The sequence below is a fragment of the Papaver somniferum genome, chromosome 11 (assembly GCF_003573695.1).
Source record: "Papaver somniferum cultivar HN1 chromosome 11, ASM357369v1, whole genome shotgun sequence".
In the NCBI taxonomy this organism is placed as follows: Eukaryota; Viridiplantae; Streptophyta; class Magnoliopsida; order Ranunculales; family Papaveraceae; genus Papaver; species Papaver somniferum.
The window spans coordinates 62,227,527-62,241,408 of record NC_039368.1 but is presented as its reverse complement, the minus strand read 5'-3'; the positions used below and the strand labels follow the sequence as shown (position 1 = coordinate 62,241,408).

At 35.8% G+C, this 13,882-nt stretch overlaps 1 long non-coding RNA gene across 7 annotated transcripts; it reads left to right on the top strand.

Annotated features, from left to right (window-relative positions):
* Nucleotides 1-9,800: 9,800 nt before the first annotated feature.
* Nucleotides 9,801-13,533, top strand: LOC113320258. 7 transcript variants are annotated; one of them, XR_003345999.1, is made up of 8 exons: nt 9,802-10,213; nt 10,300-10,349; nt 10,508-10,557; nt 11,223-11,406; nt 11,650-11,784; nt 11,939-12,039; nt 12,288-12,399; nt 13,103-13,533. It is a non-coding gene; the product is annotated as an uncharacterized LOC113320258 (long non-coding RNA). The 7 variants fall into 7 exon arrangements; XR_003345996.1 differs by having other exon boundaries at nt 9,801-10,213; nt 10,508-11,406; XR_003346000.1 differs by lacking the exon at nt 10,300-10,349.
* Nucleotides 13,534-13,882: the final 349 nt, after the last annotated feature.

Sequence of the window (13,882 nt, the reverse complement as noted above, 5' to 3'; positions counted from 1 at the left end):
AACAAAGATATAACTACGAAATTAGTAATACTGGATAGGTCTCGAAAAGTTATGCATAATGGACTACTCGCACGCATCATTCGGACACTGGGTGAAGAAGATTTATCAATTTGTTTTCGGAGGGTAAAATAGTAATTTTGGGTATTACCCTTGTGGCTGCACGTGTCGAAGCAAATGGGCGTGTCATCAACTAGGTCGGCCTTATTTTCACCTCGAGAAGATTCATTCTTCTTTCTTTCTTTATTCTTTTCTCTTCTCATTACTTCTCTTTTTCTTTTGTTGCTTTGAGAGTCGATTGTGAGGTTCGATTTGAAAGTTCAAAACAGAAGATGTGTCCAGTAGAAGGTGGAGAAGATCATGGTATAGTTTATGGTAGTACTTTGGTGGTCTGTAGTTGATTCTTATTCGAGGGAAGATGTGAATTAGAGAATGAAAAATTAGGGCTTCTGAGAGATGGAGTTGATTGGAGATTTATGTGATACTGAGGGTAATATTAAGTAATTGGTGATGGGTAATTTGATTCGAGTTTCAGGAGAAGAATAAGTTAATGTTATTGTTAATCAAAAATTAGGGTTCCCTGAAATTGATTGAGGATTTATGGGTTATTGAGTATCAGAATAAATAATTGAAGAATAAATGATGGGTTTTTCGTTGCGAGGTTGTTTTGATGATGGATTGAAGTGTTAGGGTTTGATCGAAGAATTTTAGATAAGATGTAGAAGATGAAGTTGAGAGTTCAGTGGAAAGATTTGAGATGGATTTCGATTAATTAAGTGAATTAAGGTTAATAAGAAGAGTAATTTGAGATTGAGAAATTAGGATTTTGTTGAAGTAGTGGAGAATCAGATGAGATAAGGGATGATTTGATGACATGTTGCTGAATGGAATCAAGGTGAACAGGCGTTTGATTTCAATTGCTTCACCAAGGTTAAATTGAGGTAATTGTTCTTCTCAAGTGAACCCATAGAGTTATTTGTTTTTCTTATTGCTGCGTTTTTCCTAATTGTTGATGAATCTAAAGACCTGAGATGAGTATGTAATGGTTCTGTTTAGAGTGGTGATTTAAAGTTATGTTGATTCTTAGAGTTTGGTGGTGAACTGGATTAGCTGTAGATGAAGGTTTGTTCAGATTCAGAATTACATGAGGCTATTGGAGTTGTAGTTGTTGGAGTTTGAACCGAGGTTGATGTGGGTATAGTTTTGGAAGTGAACTGGTGGTGTTGTATATAAAGATGAATGTTGGGTTTTGACTGAGAGGAATGTTTCATGATGGATGTTCTGATGTGGTGAATTGGTTTTGTAGTTGGTGGTGTTTCTGCTGAGATGGTGATGGTAGTGTACTGAGTTTGTAGTAAAATGTTTACAACTCATGAGACTGGTGCTGATGCCATTGAGATAAATTCATAGTAATTGAGACTGACTAGAGTTGGAGTGTAAGTAAAGAATGTAGTAGATGATGTAAGACAAATACAATGGTGTTAAGCTCTGTAGATACAAATGATGGTGGTCTAATGAGATACATACTTAGGAGATGGTGATGAAACTGAATAGATTTTTAAGGAAGAAAGGGTAGGAACTGGTGCAGGTTTTACTCGAGTCATTGATGTAACCAACGGAACTGATGGGAAGAATCTTGAATGGTGTTAAACAAGTTCATTGCAGTGAGTTAATACAACTCAGACCTCAGCTGAGATAGATGATGGGTGAACTGGGGTATGAAGATTAGGATAGTAAAAATGTATGGTTGTAGTTGGCAGGTTCAATATAAAGGCTTGCATCTGCTACCTAAAGGTAAGCTGAAGTTGTAATGGATTTATAAAATCGTTTTGATTGAATATGTTATAATGCTTTTGTAGACATAGCGTTTATTTCTGCATTTGAGATTAGGCTTATGTGTCATAGGTTGACCTGTACAATGGATTTGGGTAAAATGTTTTGGTTTAGCTGACTCGATCTAGAGTTTCTGACTCAGTCTATCTGAATGAGTTAAATATGTGTAATTGGTTTTCCTGAATCAGTCTTCTGACTGAGTTGTCTCAGTAACTAGGATATATCCCGATTTGACTCAGTGACAAGACCTGACCTTAACTGTTTGATTTATTTGACCACTGACGCTGGACTTTGACCTGACGTTGACCGTTAGTTGACTTAGGACTGAACCCTAGTTTGGTGGGCTTGTTTAGTGGACTTGGGCTTAGGGTTAGTTATCCTACATTTATGTTTTGGACCTCTTAGGTCTGAATTAGCCTTTTGGCTTCTTCTACAAGGTTGTAGATATTCATAAGACTTAGCTAATGGACTATAGAATCAATCTAATTGAATTAGTAAACCTTGCCTATGCTAAAGATAGATAAATAAAAGATGTAGAACCTTAAATGGGACTAGAATCATTAGAAATACTTGTATGATTCTTGTGCGAGCCTTTTGGCTAGCTTCTTAGATTTCTTGTGTGATTAACAGTTAGTTTATTTAACAACGATCGATTAAAAGGATGAACCAGTGGATCGTGGATCTCGAGGTAGGCGTGGCTTGTCATTAAAAGAGGTGAGAATACATTTGACTCTTTTGTAACCATTGTTGTTTCTTTTACAAAATTTTATATTTAACAAACCATGCATTGTCTGTCTATGCATTCCATGCTTTGTTTAAATTGCATTATGATAATTATGTTGATTCTTTGAATCTTTCCATGGTTTGGAAAGGACCTGTAATGTGTTGTGGTCAATATGAATTTTTATGGGAAATAAGAATTTCCACGTGTGGTATATAGGATACGCTCCTTCACATTTATACCTAGAGATTTTATGATATATTGGTCGACAGTTTGCGAGTTCGGAATTGTCGACATCCATATTTACGATTAGGTGTGGATTTGCGAGTTCGGAATTGCACAACCATAGTATACATTTGTTGAAGAAGGAGTTTGTCCATATACATGTTTGTTTACTTCTGTGAGGATATGCTCTTTCGCATTTATATCTACATGAATTCAACTTTTATGATTATATCGGTCGACAGTTTTCGAGTTCGGAATTGTCGACATCCGTATTTACGATTAGGTGTGGATTTGCGAGTTCGGAATTGCACAAACATAGTATACATTGCTTGAAGAAAGAGCTTGTCCATATTCGTGTTTGTGTACAGATAGTCAGCAATCTCCGCAGAATATGGTGGTTCTAGAGAATCATAACTGTCGTGTTTTCTAACTCGGTAATTTGTCTCGAGATATTTTGCGATTGTGCCTTCCGTGATTCCTTGAACAGTTCCCTTCGCGCTAAACTTTCTAGAAGTTGTCGCGTTTTACTCTCCCGCTCGCTTCATAATCCCGCGGAATTCCTGTTATCTTTTGATGGACGCGTCTAACTCCTTTTGCATCTCGGACATTTCTTCGTCGCTTGCCTCGTTCCCTTTGAAGTCTCCCCTTTATTTTGAGATGCTCATCCGCCTTGCACGACGGGTATGGTGACCACTGCTCAGATTTGTATCTCCTCATCACTTTCTCCATGCACGTCTTCCATAGTGACGTTGTCTAAGTTCAGGAGTGCTCCGCCCACTGTACTTCTTGGTTCGCACTTGGGAGTATCATGCTGGAAAAGAGGCTAAAAACCTCCCACTGTGATCGCAATGTTGATAGCGTAAAACGTGGGAAGGATAAACTATCCCTAATCACAAAAAGTACTCCCAAGATATAGAGAGGTTTATGAGAGATAGTGGTGGATCAGTGTCCTCTAAGTATGCGTTTTTTCCCCTTTTATAATAATCTTCCTTTCCTCTTCTTATGGATATTTATCCATAAGACTAATATATTACAACATTTCTTATCCAAGTCATTAAGGATTTAGGAGAAGGGCTTCTCTTTGTTCTAAGACAAAGCCCAACCAACTTAAGACTACCTTTCTTGGGATAGGCTTAATCCATTATCACATGGACTAGGCATAGTCCCCTTATCCATCAAGAGAGGGGACCCTTAATACATTAAGAGGCTACCTCTTTTGGATTGATTATTTTCATGTATCAACAATTGCAGAGAATAAATTAAGAAGGGGTGTTGTTGGTCTGTTACTAATGGTGAAAAAATTCAGATAAGATCTGATCCCTGGGTTTCAGCCTTGATGAACAAGACCCTTGAAGTAATATGAAGATGGTAAAAGATTTGATTAATCAAGAAGACAAAAGCTGGAATAAAAACAAGCTGCAGCGGCAGCTATTTAACCAGACCAGAAGATCTTAGATATTCATTTACCTTCTGACTCCAGTGATAAGCTGATTTGAACTCACCATCCATCTGGTACCTTCTCAACTAAATCCTTTCTTAAACCTCTAGAAAACATTCAACCATCTAGATTTCAAGATAATGTTAAATTCTGGCAAGTTAAGAATATACCCCCCAAAATACATCTATTCATATGCAGAATTTTGAAGAATAAACTTGTAGTTGTTGGTATTATCAGTAGACATGTACATGGAGTAAATGCAGAATGCATATTGTATCAATACTACAATAGAAGCTATTGATGACCTTTTCATCTAATGTCAGGCCATTCAAGTTGTTCTGTTTGCCTCTCAAATGAACCATTTAGATACGAAGCTTTCAGTGGTCTCATTATGATCAACATTGATTCTAAGGTTTACTTGAGAGGCAAACAGAACAACTTGAGTGGCCTGACATTGGACGAAAAGGTGATCAATAGCTTATATTGTAGCTTTTAAATGACATTTTTGGGCATAAATACAGTAAAGATGGGAGCTTTTCTTTTTTGGGACATTTGGAAGGCCATAAATAACATTATCTTTAATAAAGGTAAGTTCAATATCCCTACCATTATTAGAGAAACTTTGTATTGGTATAACACGGAGATTTGTATTTCCAAGATAACATATGTCTCACTGAGGAGGATTTTGTTGAAGCTAAAGGACAAATGGTAAGCACCTACGGAAAATAAAATAAAGGTGAATTTTGATGGTGTTGCTGATGATAGAGGTTTGGTTGTAGTGCTATTGCCAGAAGTTGAGTCGCGCTGTGACGAGGGTACCCTCGTGACAGCTTCCATAAGGGTGCCCCTCCGAGCCGTTGGGTATTGTATTATTGTAGATATTTGCACTTATTATTGTATTATTGTAGATATTTTTAGAAGATAAAAATATTTTTGTTATCTTTCTTATTTTTTCAGGTCCCTAAATTCCATGTTATTTATTCTAAAGTCCTTCTAATAAATCGATAGCTCGTGATTTTTACTTGTTTTTCTGAAAACCTAGCGCAACAGCTTTTTTTTCTCTTGGAAGAAAACTTGATCAACTTGGATCATGATGAATTTGTTCAAAATCTTATATCATCAGCTAATTAACGAGTATATGGTTGGTATATGTTGCGCGCATCTGGACTAACTCTTAAATGAATTTCTTAATATATATTTAGATCATCTTGAGAAAGAATACGACTGGAAAGCCAGTCCCTTACTGGGTCTTTCCAGTCCCTTACTGGGTTTTGTGCGCATAAAATTTCCAAGAGTCTTGGAACCAAGTGGTAAACCACCACATTTCCCCGCTATCTCCTTTCCGATACTAGTCATCTCTGCAGTCTCCAATGCTCCACCAGCAGAAAATGCCTTTTGTTTTAAAAATTGATATGACGGATTATTTGAGAGCAAAGGATTTAACATGTACCAATTTCTTTTGTCCTCTTGAACGATATGTGCAACTTCGTATTTACGTGCACTGACTATAATCTTGCTTCCTTCGGCAACATTTATCATACAACTCCTATGCCTTTCCCAGTTCTCCGCATTTTCGTTCCATACGTCGTCCAGCCACCAACATATATCTCTTACCGATTAACTTTCCTCGAAGATCACGCACCATTAGGTCAACAGTTTGATCAGTGATGGACTGCTGCAATTGATCCAGTGCTCTCAAATAGTCCGTCATATCAATTTTTAAAACATCCGTTACAAGATCCTTGAACTGTATAAAAAAAAGGATGCGGAGTTTTTGGGTCCTTTCATTAGTATTAAACTTGTTCAAATGTGAAATGAAAAAAAGAAAAAGAACGTACAACAACAGCAGGTAGTCGCCAATTAACAAGAACTCTCTTCTATAACTAGCAGCAAGAAGAGTTTAAGTGTTCTGCGACTAACCTTTGATTAGGTCTAAAACACATTTGAGAAAGCTAGCTAAAATAATAATTTTTAACTTTGAAGAAGAAGAAGCACCAAAACTGGGCAGAATAATTTTTGTTGAAGGTGTGCAGACCAGTTTCTTCTTCTTCTTCTAAATTAATCATCCAAGCTTCTGTCACCTAGATAAATTGATATCGGTGGCCAAAATAGATTCTCTAAATTGGAGTGACTAAGGAGCAAAAAAATATAAAATGTGGGGACGTGAAGAAATAAGAAAAATAATACAATAAAAAAAATATTTTTATTTTCTAAAAGTTTCCTCGGGAAGTCCAAATATCTACAATACAATATCCAATGGCTCGAAGGTGCATCCTTACGGAAGCTATCACGAGGGTCACCTCGTCACTTCACGACTCAAAGTTGTATTGCTGCATTTCAGGGATGCCAAAATAAAGAACTTAACTATGTTTCCGTAGTGGAAGCGGAGGCTCACGGAGCTTTACTTGCAGTGGAGTTTGCCATAAGGAGAGGCTTTAAGGAGGTTATTATTGAAGGTGACTCCCTAATTATTGCCTCATATACAAGCACTACCAGTAACTTTGGCGCGTCAAGAGAATTATTAGTAAAATCAGTGAGCTAACTACTAAATGCATTTCTGTCAGTTTCAACATGTCAGGAAATAAGCCAGTGGCTCATACCTTAGCAGCCCGTGATGTTTCTAACCATTCTTCGGGAACTTGGTTACAATCTCCCCCTTCTTGTATTACCCAGCTCATCGTGAGGCCTATTCCTATTCATATGCCAAATACCAAAATTTGCCACTTTTGCACCCACTATGGGTACGTCAAAGTGGCAAACGTATATGAAAACGTGACAAATATACCACATAGACATATACGATGGATTTTCCCAGTGAACGATAAACTATCCATCGCATATGGTCTTAATATTGCTCGCATGTCATTATAGCGCCAGTGCTATTCATGTGGTCGCTCGCTGATTAGATCATCGCTTACCAGTTCCTCATCCAACGGATACAAATTCCCCACTATATAAATACCGAAATTCAAATTCATTTCAATTCACACTATAATTTCTAAATCTCTCTAGATTTTCTTTCTCTCTCGATATTCTTCTGATCTAAAATAATATTTACTAATCACACATTCTTTGCACTTCTTAATTTCTTAATTTTTTCTAATATGGATTCACGATCTCAAAATCAAGGCAAAGGTAAAATTAAAAAGGTCAAAGTTCGGGGTGCAAAATTCAACATCGTAGAAGATGAATGTATTTGTCGTCATTATGTTTATTTTACCCAAGATTGTATAGATGGTGCACAACAACATGGTGATACCATGTGGGATGACACATTGATGAGATATCAAGAGCAAACCATGAACATCAATGATCGTGATGCAACTGGGTTAGCGCACCGCTTCGTTGTAATTAATAAGGAATTCGCCTCTTATGTTGCATCGATAATGCAATCCAAGAGAGGCCGATAGACTGGTCTTGTGGGCGGTGATGTTGAAAGACAGGTTCATATAGAATGGCAACGTGAAAATGGCAAAAAAATTGCATTCGAAAGTTGTTATAATATTTTGAAGGTGTTGAAAAAATATAATCCAGACGTGTTAGCAGCTAATCAACAAGTACCTGAAAGGTCGCCATACAATTCTTCTCCCTCAACACCAACTTCTTCACCATTTTCACCATGTCCATCAAATTCTTCACCAGATACCCCAAGAAACCCAAATGTCAGCTTAGTTCTCAATAATGATGATAGTAAAAGAAAATTACTAGGGAGAAACAATGCATGACTGGATAGAAAATGAGCTCAGGAAGGAGGAAGCTCCGGTGGATTTAACATGGCGGAGTTTATGGAACATCAGTAGCCCGTCGAAACGCAAAGAGAGGTTGACAGGAAATTTCAAAACAGGGAGATTAAAAAAATATCGCCTTTCTCAAGAAAAATATGTGAATGACTATGACAAGCATCACATTCTTCAAGATGACACTTCAATTATGAACCCCTACCAAAAACATGTGTGGCAAATCGAATTTGACAGGCTTCAAGAACAAACTGAACAACAAGCTGGATTTAATAACAACCAACCTGGTGACGATGAGGAGGATGATGATGAGTTCAATATAGTAGTACCTCTAGATAATTGATCTATTAATTTTAGTTTTGATTTGATTTGAAATGTTGAATTTTAATTTTTAAATGTTCTTGCATTTTACTTAATATTAATTTGAAATGGGAAGTTGCTTAATTTGAAATGTGCATTCTACTTAATAACAAGTTTAACTCATCAACTTCATATTGATAAAACAAACGACAAACAAATTGACAATTAAATGTTTAAACTGATTTATAATACAACTTAATAACTACGGCAGCCAGCTCTTCCATTCCATGCCCAAAGATTCACTCACATATCTTCTCTTAATCGGTCATACAAATTTTAATTATGAATGTAATTAGTCATTTTCCCATAGTTTCTTGCAGGCACGCCTCTTTGTGCATGGTTGAATCTCATACCTCAAGTCTTCATCTTCATAGTTACTCCACTCCTTATCACGATGGGTTTCCTAAATTACCATGTTATGTAGAATTATGCAAGAGAGCATAGTCTCGTGCATTTCACGAGGAATTAAACTACGATATGGCCAACAAATGATAGCGAACTTCCTCTTCAAAATTCCCCGTTCCACATCCTTCCTCAATGCCATTTGACGTTTGTTAAAATGATAATGTGAATTACCAAATGCGGCATGGGGATGACGGTAACATTAAGCCAAGGTTGACCATTTTGGATAAATACCATCCGCAAGATAACACTCATGAGTGTATTGATTGCCGTTGATTGTGAAATGGGCTCCAGGACAAATTCCATACTTTAGATCTTCAAACAGAGGCGACTTGTGCAAAACATTAATATTATTTTGTGAACCTGGAAGATCAAAAAAAGCGTGCCATATCCAACAATCATAAAAAACAGTAGCTTCAAGGTTAACGGTTGGTTTCGGGTGATGACAATTATATTATCCGACCCTATAAAAAGGGGCATCCTGCCATACCCAATGCATGCATTTAAGACTACCTAGCACTCCTGGGAATCCCCTTTCTTTAACTACACCATATGGCCTGATTTGAGACATATTGATTTTTGGGTTCGAGACACATATAAATGTCTTTAATGCTTCCACTCATATAAGAGTCTCAAATTAAAAATATGAGTTGCTTTAATTCTGATTTTTCAAGTACTCATATAAGTGTCTTAAAATACTAATAAATTGTCTTAAATATGCAATATTTGTAATTTATAATTTTATCTAATTCAGAAAATCTTTTAATAGCTTCAATTTAGTCTGATTTATAATTTTCTTTTTAATATTCATTTTCATTTTATTTCCCTCCCAAACTCCAAACTTCCCCCCTAAAACCCCTCTTTTTTCAATTTTCTAAATCACTCACACATTGATTTCCCTCTCAAATTTCCCCCATCTCTTTGTCTCACACAAAATCATTTGAAATTAAATTCATATACTTCCCACAATTTTTATTCTGGTTCCCTCCATTTATTTCCAGGATATTTTCAGATTAATAAAATAATTCCCAGGCATCGTAACACGTGCACCTCCTTAAGACAAGAAAGAAGGAAAAAAACATCTTATTACATTTTTCTTTTTCCTCTCTGTTTCTTCCTCCCCTTTCTCCTCTAGTCCTCTTTAAGAAAAATGGAGATAAACTGATTTTGATTTTGTGAACACAGATTAAACCCAGTTACAAAATCCTCCATAACTTATCAAAATCATTAAAGTCATTAACTGATTTTTGATTTTGTAAACCTGGAAATTGATTTTCACTCTTAGCTTGAAACTCTTACAAAAAAGATTTGAGTTTTTAGAAGTAAAAACCCTAGAAGATCTCTAACCTCAGGAATGGAAAAACCCCTTTTACATAAATCAAAATTATTTTTTATTTGTAAACCCTAGAAATTTGATTTCTAATCTTGTGTTTGAATCTTGCAGAAGAAGATCGAAATGCAAATTATAGAAGATTCAAGTACAAATTCTTGAAGATTCAGGTATTAACTTTGACCCTACATGTTGTTTCCGATCTATTCTCTTTTGTTGATATGATATCTCAAATATTTTTTATGTTTTATTTTAGGTGATTCAGTAAATGCAGATAAGAAGTCTGGGGTTTGTAGAATCCTCAAGGTTCTACTGTGAAAATAATATTCCCCTATGTTTTGGTTTTATTGATATGATTTTACTTTCCCATGTTCTTTACTGAGTTGTTTTGTTTTAGGACTTCAGGTTTCATGTTCTTTTAGTTTGATGTTTATAAATAACACACAGTTTAGCGTTTTCTACAGTTTAAAGTGGGTATGCTTCAAAGCTTTTCATGGATCTGTTACGGGATAAGGTTCATACAATCAATTTTTCGGCCTGCATTTTACTACTGATTTGGATTATAGGTCTAAATTGCTACTTGTTTGTGAATTCATTGACTAAAATTGTAAACTTTTAGGCAGAGTAGAATCCTAACCAAGCAATCAATTTTTTTTTGATATGTCCTCATCCTTTTTGGTGTCTCTTCTGCGTTCTTTATCACTTTGTCTAATGTCAACCAATATTATTAAACTTAACAAGAGTAGTCTTCAGTTAGCATTTAGAAGTGAAGTATAATAGTTTGTATTTTCTTAAAGGGCCACATGCGTTAACATAATTAACAAATTTCTTATTATAATGTTAGTAGTATTTTTTGGTTTGGAGCTTGTCGTAGCTTTTACATGTCTATTGTATTTGCACTATCCTGACTGAGTTAACATCTTAATATAATTTGGGCCTTAGCTTTCTCCGATAACTTAAGTTCAGTTGGTAGTTACTTTTTTCTCACAAGCACTTAAATTATCTCTTGTGCACATGCTTAGTACTGATTTTCATACGCTTCTCTGTTTCTATTTTTATGTATGTGTATATTAGAAGTTGAATGAAAGTCCACCCACGTTTTATATGCATTCTATATGACTAATTTAAATCTTTTTTTCATTTCTTGTTATCCTTCAAATGGAAATCCATGCCTCCTAGATTCATTTCTTACATCTACTAGAAAGTGAGAAATTAGTCTTCGATGGACCGGTCTCTCAATGTAAAGGGAAGGGCTTTTCCCCGTTTGCGTCATACCATTCACAGCTTCACAAGTTCAGTTGCATCATCACCATTTGCAGCCACCAACACACCATAAAGCTAGCTGCAGTTCTACTTCCCTATGGTAACCAATATGAAGAATTAAGTTTATATTTTTATTTTGTATGATATGGTTGCGCATCTTGTTTTGATATTTCTGGGTCAGCACTTATGGATCTTATCACTTTAAATCCTTCGTCCGAGAATCGGTCAGTCTCATAAAACAATGATAAAGCCTTAATTCAGCAAGTTTTTTCTTTTAAAAGTTTATCACATGTGAGCTAAATTGGAAAGCTGGGATTGACATTGGGATTTTTTTATTTTAAAGTGTTGGTGCTTGTGCCAACACGAGAATCGTGTATTTAGGTTAAGGAAATCCCTCGAAAATTACTGCAGTGATTCCATTGGATGGTTCTAGGTCTTTTAATGGGAGTGAAGAACATATCATCCAGGCTTCACAAAGGTATATAAATACAATACTTCTGATAGCTAAATTTGGTAGTAGGAAAAGAGGTTTAGCGGTAATTTCTGTGTGGTATTACCATCGAGTAGTTCCAGGTTTCTGGACGCCTGTCAAAATGGTAATTTCTTATTTAGTTTAGCTTTTTGTTTTGAAGGTAGGATTCTAGGTATGTCATCCTTTGGGTGGTAGAAATGGATCTGGAATGGTTTTATGAGGGTATTTGCTTCAGGACTTTTAAGCTCACTACTCTTAGCTGTAAGCTCTCAACCTTGATATTTGTATACTCTGATTTTCATTTAATGAAGCTTATTACAAAACCTGATTTGCTTCTGGAACTGTACTAATGGTTCTATGCAAGGGTCCAGCCATATTCAGTGACGACGGAAGTACATCTTTTCTCATAGATGCTATTATACTATAGTGCTCACAAGCGTAAATTTTCCGAGTGTGGGTTATGCGTAGTTTCTTCGTTAGTTTCTTATCAATATGACTTGTCATTTCAGGGCATTTGAAGAGTTGGACAACTTAGTTCCCCAAGGCAGGTTATTACATAGTATACCAGCAAAACAACAAAACACTTCAATGAAACAGGAGTATTGTTGGTTCTGATGAAAGGTGACCACTATAGCTAGATAAATTTTGTCCTGTTTTTTAACACTGAGATGTTGTTCACTCTTATGGATTTGTCTCTAGAGTATTTCATCTATAGTATATTCATGTAGAAATGGAACTGATGCAGGAATGCAACTTCTTTTCATAAGGATGCCGAGTCAATTTAGTGTTGCTTCCACCTTAGATTCTGATTATGAGAACAATAGGCTCCTTATATATATGTGTTAACATGTTTTGAAACAAATTCTAGCAATTAACGAGAGTTATTAACCTGTTTACAAATGCCTCTGAGAAATTTGGATGAACCAGTATGTAGCCATCCTAACCGCAGATAGGGATTTTAGGAATGATATTGCTCCCACAATAAGGAATGACTTATTTTAGGGCCTAAATGGTTTCTCCATTCTGAACCAACTTGGAGGAGAGCATGTTTATGAAAATTTGAACCAGTTGTAGAATTGTAAGACTGGACTACCTGCAATGGCATATTGTTAAGTCAACCTTAAGGAAAGAATTTGTTTGTCATTCAAGTTTTTGGATAAATGAACATTATATTGATCTCAAATTGTTTTTGTGGTGTCGGGTTGTCGCTTGATCACGACAAATATTAATTATACTCTATTCAATGCTTAAGACATTGATTGATAATTTATATTCAACCACACCCATGGTTTCTGAAACCTGATATTGTGGCTGGTTGATGCAGGTGCAAAGGTCCCTTCAGATGCTACAGAGGAACGTGCAAGATACCTACAAAAATTGTGGAAGAACAAGAGAGTATTGGGAAAGACTTCATGCCAGTTACAGCTTACAAAGGGTCCTCGTCAACTGATGCTCTTGCCGTACCTCCACATTCCGAGTTTGTAACAGAGTTATCCTCATCATCTCTTCTGTCTAATTTGCAACAATTAGTGTGTTCAACAGTGAGACAAGGGAATCTCCAAAGGAAAGCATGGACACCGAATCTGTTAACTTGCTTGCTTCCTTTATTTGAGATGTTACTGAATGATGTGCATGTTTTAGATGTGCAGGTATTGCTTTGTATGTTGCGTTTCTTTTGTTTTAGATGTGCATGCATAAAAGATGGAATAATTATATAATCAATAAATGAGAATATGTATAGAGTTGCAGTCAGAAGTCATAATGATGAGAATGTGTTATGTAACTTGAGTTGGAATCTAAAGATATCTGTATTCAGAAGCAGAAAATCAAATCTGCAAGTGCAGGAAATTTTGATTTTGGGAATTCCCAACAGAAAAATTAGGTTTTTTTAAAAAAGCTAATTTAATTTTGAGACATATATAAAGTCTCTGAATTAATTTATAAGTCGCTTTAGTTATCCCAAAAACTGTGTCGCTAACTAATTAAAGAGACACCTGCATGTGTCGCTTAAATTATTTAAGAGACACTTATAACTGTCTCTTATGCGTCGCAAGAGATTCCGGACGCACGATTTGAGACACTATATGTGCCTCTTAAATTCATA